This window comes from Bubalus kerabau, chromosome 8 (assembly GCF_029407905.1).
Source record: "Bubalus kerabau isolate K-KA32 ecotype Philippines breed swamp buffalo chromosome 8, PCC_UOA_SB_1v2, whole genome shotgun sequence".
Taxonomy (NCBI): domain Eukaryota; kingdom Metazoa; phylum Chordata; class Mammalia; order Artiodactyla; family Bovidae; genus Bubalus; species Bubalus kerabau.
The window spans coordinates 34,549,422-34,564,829 of record NC_073631.1 but is presented as its reverse complement, the minus strand read 5'-3'; the positions used below and the strand labels follow the sequence as shown (position 1 = coordinate 34,564,829).

General features: G+C 37.0%; 1 protein-coding gene across 10 annotated transcripts in view; it reads left to right on the top strand.

Moving 5' to 3' along the window:
* Positions 1 to 15,408, top strand: part of HYCC1 (hyccin PI4KA lipid kinase complex subunit 1) — an 85,583-nt gene that overhangs the window by 16,286 nt on the left and 53,889 nt on the right. For 5 of the 10 annotated variants that reach the window (XM_055589995.1, XM_055589990.1, XM_055589992.1 and 2 more), the window contains one exon: positions 10 to 68. The exons of 2 other annotated variants lie outside the window; for them this stretch is intronic. The gene's annotated coding sequence lies outside the window, so the exon portion shown is untranslated. Of the gene's footprint in view, positions 1 to 9; positions 69 to 6,575; positions 6,653 to 15,408 lie in introns of all 10 variants that reach the window. 3 more of the 10 variants (XM_055589997.1, XM_055589993.1, XM_055589994.1) reach the window with 1 other exon arrangement.

Genomic DNA, 15,408 nt, shown 5'->3' with positions numbered 1-15,408 from the left:
TCATTCCAGTGTTGAGAAAAGCGCTGAAACCAAGAATTTTCTCAGTCGGATGCTACCAAGTGGCAGAGGTGGGTTTCCCTGTGAAATGAAGAAGACTTTCGCTTGGTCACCCTACCATGTTTTTCTGTGACCCTATAGTTCTCAACCGGAGAAGGCAATGGCACTCCACTCCAGTACTCTTGCCTGGAAAATCCCATGGACGGAGGAGCCTGGTGGGCTGCAGTCCATGGGGTCGCGAAGAGTCAGACACGACTGAGCGACTTCACTTTAACTTTTCATGTTCATGCATTGGAGAAGGAAATGGCAACCCACTCCAGTGTTCTTACCTGGAGAATCCCAGGGACGGGGGAGCCTGGTGGGCTGACGTCTGTGGGGTTGCACAGAGTCAGACATGACTGAAGAGACTTAGCGGCAGCAGCAGCAGCATAGTTCTCAACTTGGCTGCAAAAACAGAATCACACATGTAATTTGTTTTCCCCTACCAATTTATTTTGAAATGAAAATATTCTAGTTTTCAGTTTAGTATAAAAATGTGAAGAAGTAAAGGATAAAAGAGTAAATTATTCAAGAGACAATGTACTATAAACTTTGAACTGTTATGTGCTGTGGGTTGGGATTGTTGATAACATGAAGTGTGATTGAGAAAGGGGACTCAAGTTGGGCTGCTTGCGTTCTGATCTTAACTCAGCCACTTATTAGTTTGTGACCTTGGACAGGTTATTTCTTTAAGCTTCATCTTCCTTTTTTTGTGAAATGGAGATTATTTTAATTTACCATTTAGGAAGTCTGTGAGTATTAACTGGAAATTCCCATAAGCACTTAGCAAAGTGCCAGATACATAAGGGCTTGAGAAATGTTAATCATTATCCCAACATCATCCTTGGACATCTGTTGTTGACACATTTGACTTGCACTGTTTTCTAGACTATACTCCTGATGATGCCAGTTATATCTGGACCATAAAGGATCTAATGGTCAAATACTCCTGGGAAAATATTTCATTCTAAACACCGTTCTTGGAGGTTCATAACACAGATTTAGCATATTAAAAGGTGCTGAGAAATCCTTTGATTAAAAAGAAAGAAAACGCCTTTAACTTTCTTGAATAAAATTTTCACAGGAAAAGCCTTTTCTTCTTTGGTACTACTGTTAATATCTTTTGGAACATTTTTAAGAACAGTTTAGGAAGCACTGCTTAAATTATAGTGCATTTACCTGGTTCAGTGCATTAATAAGGACAGTGATCTTTTTATTTTCCCTGATTATTTGTACTCTACAACAAGAATATGATGTGTACTTGAAAGGAGCCAGGAGTTTGGTATTCTACTAGTATTTCTGTAACTGTGTAGAAGAATGATCTTGTATTTAACCTGTATATGTGCCTTGATTTCCTAGTGGGGGATGGGGAGGTTATATCTTCAAAGTTGTTTCTTCTACCTCAGAAATTCTGAATTATTGGGCTTTGCAGAGATTTCAAAGAATGTATCTTTCTCCCCTTCAAACGTAACAAAATAAATGAGAAAAATGATTGTAAGCAGCTAGTTACGTTAAAGATTTGTCATTGAAATGACTTGCCTATTAGATTTAACTTTTTTCCAGCCTTAATACCAACTTAGTCATACAGCCAGCATTGCAAATAAGTTATATGGATAGGAGCTATGTTCCTGACAAGTTCAAATTCTGTATTTGGTTTTTGTTTTTAAACAAACTTGATTTAGATTACTTTGCCATATTCTGATAAGTTTGTAGCCTAACTTATTTAAAAAATCATAAAATCTGTCCTCAAATAGAGATAATTTTTAACATACAGAAATTTGTTGCATTTCTTTATACTAACAACAAAATACCATAAAAGAAAAGTTAAAAAAAATCCTTTAAAAATCACACCCGTAAATAAATAAATAAAATGCTTAGGAATAAACCTGACCAAGGAGTGAAAGAGCTGAGAATTATGAAATATTGATAAAGGAAACTGAAGATGATTCACAGAAATGAAAAGACTGTGATTGGAAGAGTTAATATTGTTAAAATGGCCATATTATCTAAAGAAATCTACAGATTCAACACAATCCCTATCAAATTACTCATGACATTTTTCACAGAACTAGAACAGATAACCCTAAAATTTGTATGGAACATAAAAGACCCAAAGTTGCCGAAACAATCCCGAAGAAAAAGAACAAAGCTAGAGGCATAATAGTTTCAGGCTTTAGACGGTACCACAATTTGTCTGTAGTAATCAAAAAAAACCTAGATAGCATATTGAAAAGCAGAGACATTACTTTGCCAACAAAGGTCTGTCTAGTCAAGGCTCTGGTTTTTCCTGTGGTCATGTATGGATGTGAGAGTTGGACTGTGAAGAAAGCTGAGCGCCGAAGAATTGATGCTTTTGAACTGTGGTGTTGGAGAAGACTCTTGAGAGTCCCTTGGACTGCAAGGAGATCCAACCAGTCCATTCTGAAGGAGATCAGCCCTGGGATTTCTTTGGAAGGAATGATGCTAAAGCTGAAACTCCAGTACTTTGGCCACCTCATGCCAAGAGTTGACTCATTGGAAAAGACTCTGATGCTGGGAGGGATTGGGGGCGGGAGGAGAAGGGGACGACAGAGGATGAGATGGCTGGATGGCATCACTGACTCGATGGACATGAGTCTGAGTGAACTCCGGGAGTTGGTGATGGATAGGGAGGCCTGGTGTGCTGCGATTCTTGGGGTCGCAAAGAGTCGGACACAACTGAGCGACTGAACTGAACTGATACTCAGTAGGCACTCAAGGCTTGTTGAATTATTAATATTGCAATTTTAATATATAATATTTTTTGCATGTATAAAATTACTGAGTAAATTATACACATGACTGATTCTCATCCTATGTCTGTTTTTGTCTAGCCTTGTTCTCTTGTTTTCTTCCCGCTCGGGCCCTGCCTGGCTGCTGTCTGGATAAATTGTATGAGCTAGACAGGGGATGGGTATATAATTTGTCACCTTGAGGTCCTGGTCTAATGAATGTGTAAAAAGCATTACTGATCACTATACTACTTACTTATACAATAATTATGTCAGTGAATGGTTTTGAGGTAACTTTTGTAGTTTCAAACTTTTATAATCTGTCAACATAAACTTTACAGTTTGTGTCTTAGGTGTCAGGGCATCATGGACTATGATTTACTGAAGTAATACTTAAATCATTTAGTGTATACTGTAATTATATTTTGTAAAAAACACTACAAACATTTTGGAAAAATCATAATTCAACTAATAATTGCCCTTGTAGATTTCTTCCCAGCATTAAATATAAAATAATTCAGTTTCTGATTCATTTTGTTATTATTTTTACTTTATTTTTAATTACTTTTTATTGGAGTATAGTTGACTTATAATATTGTGTTAGTTTTTGATGTACAGCATCATTCCATGTTATTACATTCCATGTTATTATTCCATGTAATCATTCCATGATATTACAGAGTATTGAGTAGAGTTCCCTGTGCTATACTGTAGGTTCTTATTAGTTGTCTATTTTATAGTAGTGTATATATGTCAACCCAGTCTCCCAATTTATCTCTCCCTTCCTTTCCCCTTTGATAACCATAAGTTTGTTTTCTGCGTCTGTGACTCTGTTTCTCTTTTGTAAATAAGTTTGTCTAGTACTTTTATTTTTAATTAAATGCATAACTTCTATTAGTGGAATCTAGAATTCTTGTAAAAATATTCTTGAAAAAACTCTAGTAAGATTTTTTCTAAGTCAAGGTCAGTCAATCAATCAGTCTTTAAACAAGTCAATCAAATGATGCTTTTGTGGCTCACAGATGTCGTGCCATAGTTCTCTCCTGACCGTTTGCCTTGCTAGCCCTTCATCAATGCAGGCCCTGAGTATTTCCTGGGAAGGCTGTAAAAAACTGAGGCATAAAAGGAAAATATAGTAGAGAGGAAAAGCATAGGCAGGCATGGGGCTTGGAATGACAAGATACATTTTGGAGAACAGCAGTTAAGTAAATTGTGGCTGTATTACAAGGGGAGCTTGAGGTAGAACATCTGACAGATATAATATGGAAAAATGTCATAGTATGTTTCAGGAGAAAAGCAGTGTTTTAGGAAGATTAGTTTGGCGGTAATGTGTATAGTGCCCTGGAGAAGAAACAGGAGCAGGAAGGCTGTGACTGGAGCCTACAGAGGCAATAAAAACCGAGACTGAGGGTGTTGCCATAGAGATGGAGAGCAGATGGCATGTTTGACAGGCATTATGAAGGATTAAATTTATTTCTTTATTCAACAAATCTTTATTGAATACTTGACTGTATATATTCCTGCTTCTAGTATCTGAACTGAACTTTGCCTGTAATTACCATACAATCTTAAACTTTAAAGTTATGTACACTAGTGGTGAAGTTCTTCATAGTATCCTCTTTTCTGGTGATTTGTAATTAAAAAAAAAATAATCTTATAGATCTTTTGGCCACCAGATGCGGAGAGCTAACTCATTGGAAAAGACCCTGATGCTAGGAAAGGTTGAGGGCAGGAGGAGAAGGGAGTGACAGAGAATGAGATGGTCAGATGCCATCACCGGCTCAATGGACATGAGTTTGAGCAAGCTCCGGGAGATGGTGAAGGACAGGGAAGCCTGGCGTGCTGCAGTCTATGGGGTCACAAAGAGTCAGACATAATTTTTAACTGAACAAAATGAAGAGCAAAAGCTTTTTCTTAATCTTCCAAAATAATTTGTACTTTATTTGATTAACAAATTGAAACCAGCCACTTAATTATAGATATAAGAAATCATCTGGCAGGCAAATGGAAAGTTCTTAACCAGAGGGCTTTATCTTTTAAGAAAGCTTATGTTTATATTTGTAAAGACTAAGAATGTTCTAGTATATAAAAATTCTTTTCATTAAAGCCTTGTAATACCAGCTATTACTGTGCCATACTTCTAGCATCTTGTTAGTATGATTTCTGCATCAAACAAGGCTTAAAGTAGGTTGTTGGTTTAAAAGAAACTGAGGCCTCCCCTGGTGGTACAGTGGTTAAGAATCCACCTACCAGTGCAGGGGACACAGGTTGGATCCCTTGTCTGGGAAGATTCCACATGCTGTGGGGCAACTAAGCCCGTGTGCTGCCAACTACTGGCTTTGCATGCCTAGTATCCATCAGCTGCAACAAGAGAAGCCACTGCAGTGAGAAGTCCATTTACCGCAACTGAGAAAGCCCTCTTGCAGCAACGAAGTTTCAGCACAGCCAAAAATAAATAAATAAATAAATAAATAATTTTAAAAAGGAACTGAAAAGCATTGATACTTTAAGTTCAAGGTCATTTTCTCTGGTTAAAGCCAATGAGGGGGCTTCCCTAGTGGCTCAGACAGTAAAGAGCCTGCCTGCAATGTGGGAGACCCAGGTTTGATCCCGGGGTTGGGAAGATGCCCTGGAGAAGGAAATGGCAACCCACTCCAATGTTCTTGTCTGGAGAATTCCATGGACAGAGGAGCCTAGTGGGCTATGGTCCATGGGGTTGCAAAGAGTCAGATATGACTGATTAACACACTTTCTAAAGAATGATGAAAGTAGATGTGAATCTACTCAAAGAGCTACATTAATCGTTCTTATATGATAAAAGAAGATTTTCCTTTTATCAAGTAATGTTGATAATGCATAATGGTTTGTATGTTGGAATATGAGGGCAGAGTGAGGCAATGGAGGTAAATCTTCATGTTATAAATAATTTATTCCCTAGTTTCTTGGGGCTTCCCTGATAGCTCAGTTGGTAAGGAATCTGCCTGCAATGTAGGAGACCCTGGTTTGATTCCTGGGTCGGGAAAATCTGCTAGAGAAGGGATAGGCTACCCACTCCAGTATTCTTGGGCTTCCCTTGTGGCTCAGCTGGTAAAAAACCCCCTGTGATGTTTGAGACCTGGGTTGGATCCCTGGGTTGGGAAGATCCCCTGGAGAGGGGAAGGGCTACCCACTCCAGTATTCTGGCCTGGAGAATTCCTGGGACTGTATAGTCCATGGTGTCCCAAAGAGTTGGACATGCCTGTGACTTTCACTTAGTTTCTTGATGATAAAGACTGGAAAATTTCAATTTTAATGGTATTGTCTTCATTGACAACAGGCAAAAGTAATTTTTCTTGTGTTTTAATTGTAAAAATCCTGTGACTGTACTGCCTATGTCATTTTTTTTTTCTTTCTCTCTATTAGATCCCAATGAAAGCACTGGCTTTCAGTGCTTTCATTTCATTGGAACTATTTGTTTTCTTTGTTGTCTTCTTGGACAGTCATAAGATTCATTGTTATAATTCTTGTATACTTTTATTTTCTCCTTGATATTTCTCCTGTTATCTGTTTCAGAGATTTCCTATTTCTTTGGCTGATCTGGAACTTTGTTCAGCCTAGGCCCCTATTCCATCTCCATTCTAAACATTGAAAATAGATTTTTATCATGGATATGTACTTAGTTTGGCACCTTCTGTACTTAGCCTGTGTCTACTTTGGGAAAAGTTGTTTATTGTTATTGCACTAATAATTTCTTACATATAGATAGCTTTACAACATATCTCTAACCCCATTTCCTTACTTTTCCTCTAGTACAAAATTCCTTGCTTTCAGGATCACTTTTATTGTATGCTGTGATGTCAGCTATGATGGAGAGCTACTATAACAAGGTAAATGTTATATTTAAAAAACAATGGAATTCAGGGCCCAAATCAGCAAAGTTTCAAAGGTTTGCTCACTTATTCATTCACTGAGCAAATGTTTATGTATCTATGATGTGTGAATCAATCTAAAATGCTAAATTGTCACTTAGATTCTTAAGAGTTGATTGGTTAAGTGTAAGATAGGAGTGACCTGGTTTGGAAACAATTTGTATGAAAAAAGTCTTGAGGTTTAGCTGACTCTAAGCGTATGAGATCTTTCTGTGAGACATGATTACAAAGGAAAGTTTAAAAAAAAGGTTTTCCTGATTGAAATGTTGAGTCCTGGTATTCAGCTTGTTAGATTTCTCCTGGGATATTACATCTGTAGTAGTTACTAGATACTTTTACTCTTTTTGCCCACACAAAGCCCCTTCGAAACAAACTTGCATCTATATTTGTCTATATCTTTGATCTCAACCGTTAGACCAAGTGGAGATATCTGTCCTCAGATTGGCCAGTTTCCAGGTTGGTTTTGAGTTGTGGTCAGGATCAAAATAAGGAACTGGTACAGAGAATTACTTGAAGAATTTAGATTTGGGAATTGAGAAATGCTGATGTGGTCTGGAGGAGAGTGTGTGTCTGGAGCATAAAGGTTATGAGAGGACTAGGATAGCCATGGGGGACATAGACAAGATGAGTAAGTTAGAAAGGCATTCAGCAAATACAGAATGGAACATCATCACTGTGAAAGCAGCCTGTGTTCATCCTGTGCTTTGAGATGCGGCTGTTGGACACATGGGTTTTGTTGTCTTATGCATATATCCCTTTTTGTAACTTTAAGATGGTACATTGTTATAACATTTTACTAAACTTTCTTATGGATGTAGGATCAGCAGGGACTTTAAGAATTTTTCTAGTTTACCTCTCAGTTTTCATGAGAGTTTATAAAATCCTAGATAGATGAAAAATCTCTCACAGTCTATAATAATTTTGGAAATTGTATGTTTCCTTTTAGTAGCCTATTTTATATTGAGGCTTCCAATAATAAGGGTTATTAATTAATTGTTCTATGAAACCTGAATCCCTTATTGTATCATTTAAAATTTTTTACTATTTCAAAATTGGCAAAGATCTATACTGTAAAGAGGGTTTCCCTGGTGGCTCATGGGTAAAGAATCCACTTGCCAATGCAGAAGATGCAGGTTTGATCCCTAGGTTGGGAAGATCCCCTGGAGAAGGAAATGGCAACCTACTCCAGTATTCTTGCCTGGGAAATCCCATGGACAGAGGAGCCTGGCAGGCTACAGCCCATGGGGTCGCAAAAAGAATCAGACACAACTTAGCAATTGAACAACAAACAGTACTATAAAGAAGAAAACCAAGATGCAACATCATTTTTTTAACTGAAAATTTAAGTGAAATCATTTGATGTCTTAGGAAAATTCAGAGGTGCTGGTATCAGGATATGTACAAAATGAGATAGTTTATACCTAATGAATAAAAGCAACTTTTATATAGCATAGTGATGATTGTGATGATTACTCTGATAAGCTTGCTCTGTTGATCAAGCATAGCATTTAAGATAAGATAGTTATTGAGTTTTGTTTTGCTTTGTGGCTATGGACTTTTCCAAACTTTGAATTCTGGCCAACCATATCACAATGTCTCATCATTAACAGTAGGATAGGCAAAAAGTATACATAAGCAGAATGTAAACACATTTATTGAACATTCGTAGATTATGTCCTATTTATAATAAGTTTTACTACAAGTTTTTATAGAAAAATTGAATTCCTTGATGGCAGGGATCGTGTTTTGAAAAATTTGATATTCTCTAATAAGAGGACACTGCCTTGTACGAAAAAGGTATACCCTAGATATTTGATGAAGATGGTGTTCTGGTTATCTGTTGCTGCCTAACAAACCATCCCCAAACTTAGTGGCTTCAAACAGCAAGTATTTTTGATCTCTCACAAATCTGAGCTTGACTAGATTAATTATAGCATGGCAGGTCTTCTGCTTCATGTTGTCAGCTGAAGCTATAGTCATCTGGAGGCTTGGCTTGGTTGGAATATCCAAATGGCTCAGTCTTATGGCTGGTACTTGGTACTGACTCTCAGCCAGGGTCTTGGTTCTTTCCCTTGCAACTTTTCATGATGGTCTGGGCCTCTTATAGTATGGTGGCTGGATTCTAAACACATGAAAGTGGAAGCTGCATAATGGTGACCTAGACAGAGAACAGACTTGTGGACTTGGGGAAGGAGAGGGTAGGACAAATTGAGAGAATAGCATGGAAATATATACTTTGAAAAGTGAAAAAAGTGAAAGTGAAATTCGCTCAGATGTGTCTGATTCTTTGCAACCCGATGGACTGTAGCTCACCAGGTTCCTCTGTCCATGAGATTCTCCAGGCAAGAACACTGGAGTGGGTTGCCATTCCTTTCTCCAGGAAATCTTCCTGACCCAGGGATCGAACTTGGGTCTCTTGCATTGCAGGCAGATTCTTTACCATCTGAGCCACCAGGGAAGCATATGCATTTTCCTTGTGTAAAATAGATAGCAGGTGGGAATTTGCTGTGTAACACAGTAAACTGAGCTCAACCCAGTGCTCTTGTGACTGAGAGGGGTGGGATGAGAAGGGAGATGTGAGGGGTGTTCAAGAGTGGGGGACGTATGGACATATGTATACCTGTGGCTGATTCATGTTGCTGTATGGCAGAAACCAACACAATACTGTAAAGCAATTATTCCCCAATTGAGGAAAAAAAAAGTGAAAGCTGCAGATCAAGTCACAGCATGTGTTCACTGCATTCTTTTGGTGAAAGCAGCTTATGGGGACAATCCAGATACCAAAGCTGTTGTTGACAAATAGTTTTTTAAAAAGTTTTTCTCCCTTATATTATTTGAATTCAAATCAGATATCCTTTCCCTGGACAAAAGATTCTGAAGTCCGGGAAGTTTTGAGAATAGGAAGCTGGAAATGGGGAATGAGAAGAGGGATTGCTACCTTTCTTCCAATTGTCCTACCTTTTACAAAAGAAATACACTGGCCTGGTTGCCATAATACTTTGGTATCCCAACACAGTTGTATTTGTCCTTGGGATAGGCAAAAGATGCTGAATTCGAAAGACATTTGCCATAGTAAAAATCTCTGTTCTATTTTTAATAACCAGATATTTTTGATTTATGGGGAAAATAGGCCTAAGTTATAGGTCTTTGGAAAGATTTCCCATGCTTCTGCTACTGGCTGTAAATTCTATTCCTTCTCCCTGTGCCCTGAGAGGAAACTGTTCACTTGAGAACACATATGGGCAGTGAGGCTGTCAGCACCACTTCTTTTCAAGCAACAGCCCAGGTACCCTCCTGTTTCATAGACCTCTCCAGTTGATTGGTCATTTTCTAAGCAGTAAAATCACTGAGATTAAATTAAGTTTATTCTGTATCATAATCTGAACATTTCCTTCTGCTCTGTTTTCCTAAAATTCAACCAAGAATCTTGATAATCTTCTAATAACACTTAATTTACTTATAATGGCCCTATTTCATAGGACAGAAAAGTTAAAACTTTGTGATATGTTATTATCTACTTACAGAAATTTGTTTATTCTTTAGATTTATAGAAACTTGATTTTCATGACGTATAAAGCAAATGGTTTTAGAAGATTCAGTATTAATTTCTGGTTAATACTTCATGATGCATGAGAAATAATAGTAAAAAATATTTTTTAGAGTTTTGCAGTGAAAATTAGAAGTACTCTTTTTTTCTTTTTGTGTTCTTCCTTGATTGGATGAGAGTAAAACATAATAAGGTATAGACCTTTTGTGACAACACTTTTATGATATGCTTTCTGGAAAGTTTCTTGAGGAATTCAGGAAACATTATCAGGGTTAAAATTAAAATAAAATGCAGCAACTAAAGAATAAGAGATTTAGAAATGTTTTATTACATACTGAAAATATAAAAAATTAATTTCACACAGACTAACTCTGCTTGTGAAATATTGCATTGAATCTTAGCAAGCTTTCTAATACAATTTAAAATATTCTTTTCCAAGATATGTTTGAGAAAAATAGGAAGTTAGTTACACAGTATGAAACACCTAATTTTGTTCCTTTTGCCTTTGAGAAGAATAAAGTTGTTTTTTAATGTGAGAATATATTTTAAAATATTACTTGAGATATCTAATTAGTTTTATAAAACTTCAAAGTTACATAATCAAGACTGCCAGAAATGTTAAAAGATTACATCTTAGATATGAAATGTGGGGGTGAGATAGCGACTGTAGAGAGCTTCTTGCTGAGTGCTGGTAGAGAGAAATGGTTTTTAAAACACTGTTTCAATTTTGTGGTCCATTTGCTTCTTGTCCTACCTAGTCTTTAGAGGTACGTTTAGTCATAACTGTTATTCATCATGGAAGCCAGGACTAATGGAGAGGTTTTTTAGAGTGTTGCAGTGTGTAGTAAGGACAAAGAAAAACTCTCTCAGCTGGCACACTCTATTGCTTTTTCATCTTCTGTTTCTCTAGATACTTATTCTACATTTTATAAAATCCCATTAACCTCTTCTTCATATAATGCATTATTGTTTCTGGTCTCATTTTTAATATTTGTACATTTTCTATTTTTCTTAAGATACTTTTCCTTCTATGAAATTTTAAAAAACTTGTCATCTAAAAGGATTTTTAAGTTTTATCGTATTTAGATTTATTTCAAACTGGCTTGACTTGGTAATTTAAAACTGCATGAATGCCAGTTGAAATTTTTACTTTTTATAATTTTATGGTATAGTTTAATATTTTTATGAAATTACAAATTTAATTAAAAATATTTCTGTATTGTGCTGAGGATTTTTTACCCCGTGGAAAGACAACAAAAATGCTTGAGTTTATTACTGTCCGTAAAACACAACTAATGATAAGTAAACATGATTTGAATTTTCATTCATGTTTATAATTCAGTACTATAATTATTTCCCTTTTTTTAACTTTCAGCAACTAGATAAGAAATCTCTTCATAAATTAGTTTTTTTGTCACCTCAGTTTAGTGCAGAGAGTGAGGTGTAATAGAAGAGAATTTGCTCCTTAGGTTTGAGAAGCCCTTGTATAATGAAGTATTAAGAAAGTATTGAAATTGAAGCTCTAATAACGAATGGTGTAGAATGTTATCAGAAGATATGAATACGTGCTTGTGTGTTGATGTACTTTAATGTTTTGTTTTGTTTTTGAATACAGCATCATTTGAATTGGATACTAGAATAGAAATACATCAGAGCTTCAATAATTTTTTAAACAGTTTAAAATTTCTAGAAAAGTTGCAAAGATAGCACAGAGAATTCCTATATACTCTATACCCAGTTTCAGTTTCTCCTAATGTCATATTATCATTGTATATTTGTCATTACTATTACATTGCTGTTATCTAAATTTAAGTCTTTATTAGAAATTCACCAGGGCTTTTTTTTTTTTTTTTTTTAAACTATCCCTTTTCTGTTCTGTTCAATATGATCCAATCCAAGTGACCATATTGCATTTATGGTCGTGTATTTGAACTGTGGTGCTGGAGAAGACTCTTCCGAGTCCCTTGGACTGCAAGGAGATCCAACCAATCCATCCTAAAGGAGATCAGTCCTGGGTGTTCTTTGGAAGGACTGATGCTGAGGCTGAAACCAATACTTTGGCCACCTCATGTGAAGAGTTGACGCATTGGAAAAGACCGTGATGCTGGGAGGGATTGGGGGCAGGAGGAGAAGGGGACGACAGAGGATGAGATGGCTGGATGGCATCACTGACTCGATGCAGATGAGTCTGAGTGAACTCTGGGAGTTGATGATGGACAGGAAGGCCTGGCGTGCTGCGATTCATGGGGTCGGAAAGAGTCGGACACGACTGCTGAACTGAATTGAAGTGTCACCTTAGGCTCTCTGGCCTATTAGAGTCTCTTAGTATTTTTTATTTTTCATGACCTTGTTAGTTTTGAGGAATATAGTTCAGATATTTTGTAAAATGTCTCCAAAATTAAGTTTCCTCTAATGTTTGTATCATGATCGTACTGGGTTTATTGCTTTTTAGAAGGAATATCACAGAGATAAAGTAAGTGCCCTCTCATCATATCAAGGGTACATGATATTCATATGACATCATGGGTGTTGTTAACCTTAGTCAAGCCAGTGTTTATCAGATTTCTCTGCTATAAAGTTACTGTTTCCCCCTTTTCAATACTCTTTTTCTTTGAAAGCAAATCATTATGACCAGCCCATTTTGGTCCATAGGGAGGCATGGACTAAACTTCCTGAAGGGGGATGTATCTACATTTATTATGTGAAAGGAAGGCTTGTCTCTTCTTCTCTAATATTTATTTATTTAGTCATTTATTTATTTCAATATGGATCTGTATATTTATTTTATACTTTGGATAATAATTCACTACTATGTTGTCTGTTTTGTTGTTCAGATTGTTCCAACTTTGACTGTAGGGTGTTCTTTCAGGTAGGCTCAATAAATTAATACTAATATTTAAAATATTTTTAAAAATGGTCCTGACCTGAATTTTTGGTCTAGGTTATGATCATATGACTAAGTTGCTGAGACAGGGGAGAAATCAGTATTGTTGGAGGAGATTTTTAGGAATTAAGCGTTCACTGAGTGAGAAGAAAACACTAGATTTTAGAAAACACTAAGATTTTAAATATGAGTAATTTGAAAGCATTACAATAAGCCAGAGCTAAAATCATCTAGAAATGAAGGAGAGGGATGACTGGAGGGGAGGGATTGCTTGATAGATGACAGCTACATGCGTTTCAGAACAGCGTTGGGTGGATGGGAGAGAGGGAGATTGATCTGAAATGGTAATATTACCTCTAGGGCTAGCGGTTTCTTCCAGGGTTATGAGAGGAAAGGCAGTCAGTCACTCTTTGAGAAGCTTTCAGGGAAAGCGGGTATCTTCAGAGAAGAGCCAGGCTTCTTGTTAGAACAAGAAGAAAGTGACATTCAGAAAACTGTTGAAGATTTAGAGGGTTTTGCTGGCTACAGATTTGTTAATGTCAGAAGGCTCAGGGAGAGAGAACTTCCTTCCAGAAATAGAGTGGAATAGGAGATGGGGGTAAAGTAGAGGGCCTGCAAAGAGTTATGAACATGTGCAAGTGTAACCTGGGAGCTGTAGTTTCTAGTGGTTCCTGACATCAACAGGGGGAAGGGAAAATGACATTAATCCTGATGGACCAGCTGCAAGAAGTGGTGGTGAGGCTGTGAAAGTTTCAGGGTGGAGGAGGTGTTCTGGAGGAGGTGTTCTTTTGGGCTCTGCAGAGGAAGGCAAAGAAGCATGGGGAGGGACAGTTTTCATGGTTGAGGGCTCCCATTTGACCTCTAACAAGTGAATAAGAGGCCCGGGGTGGTCTGGGGTTACTAATGTGTAATTTGCTGTTGTTCAGTTTCTAAGTCATGCCTGACACTTTGGACTGTAGCATATGCCAGGCTCCTCTGTCCTCCACCATCTCCAGGAGTTTGCTCAAACTCATATGTTCACTGAGTCGGTGATGCCATCCAACCATCTCATCGTCTGACGCCCCCATTCCTCGTAAGTTCTTCCCTTCCCCTGCCCCAGTTTTACTGGGATATGATTGCCAAATAATTATGTATTTAAGGTGTACATGATGTTTTTGTATACCACAATCAAGTTAATTAACAAATCTATCATCACACATAATTACCAATTTTTATGTGTGTAGTGAGAACACTTAAAATCTACTCTTTTAGCAAATTTCAAGTATACATTATTATTAGCTATGGTTACCATACTGCTCATTAGGTTACCAGAACTTATTATATACTAAGCTTACTTATAACTGAAAATTCGTACCATTTGGCCAGCATCTCCACATTCCTCAACTGCCGCCGCACCTGCCCCCCGGCCCCGCCCCGCCCCGCCCCAGCCCCTGGAAACCATGACTTTACTCTATATTAACATGAGTTTGACTTACTCCACACACAAGTGAGACCTTGCAGTATTTGTCTTTATGTGTCTGGGTTATTTAACTTAGCATAAAATTCCCAGATTCATCCATGTTGTTACAAATGGCAGAATTTCCTTCTTTTGAAGGCTGAATAATATTCCATTGTATGTTTGTATGTGTGTCGTATTTTCTTTATCCATTCATTTGTTGGCAGACAGAAATTCTTTTAGTGGAGTCCAATTTATAGCAATCCCTTTATGATTAGTGCTTCTGTGTCTCTTGTTTAAATTTTTTTTTTTTTTTTTTTGCCTACCCCAAGGTTTTAAAGGTATTCTCTTATGTTCTAAAAGCTTTGTGTTACTAAAATTAGGTCTGTGATCCAACTGCAACTGCCTTTTGCATATGGTGTTAGCTAGTAGGTTATGGTTCTCTTTCTCTACCCCCTATCCCTTGTAGCTGTCTAGTTGATCTAACCCCATTTTTTATAAAGATTACCCTTTCCCTACTGAATTATATTGTCACTTTGGTCATAGATCATATCATCATGTATGTATAGGTCTGTTTCTGGCCATTCTGCTCTGTTTCGTTGGATTTTATCGATAGTGATAATATGATAATACCACACTGGCTTAATTACTATGCTTTGGTAAGTTTTGTAGTAAGCTTTAATATTTAGAAGTCCAAGTCCTCCAGCACCTCTGTTCTTTAAGATTGCTTTGACTATTCTTGATCCTTTTGCATATCCCTCTTGATTTTAACCTTTTAAAAATTACTTTTAATTAGAGAATTATTTTGAACTTTTGTAAAAATTTTACCTTCCCAATTCTTTGCAACT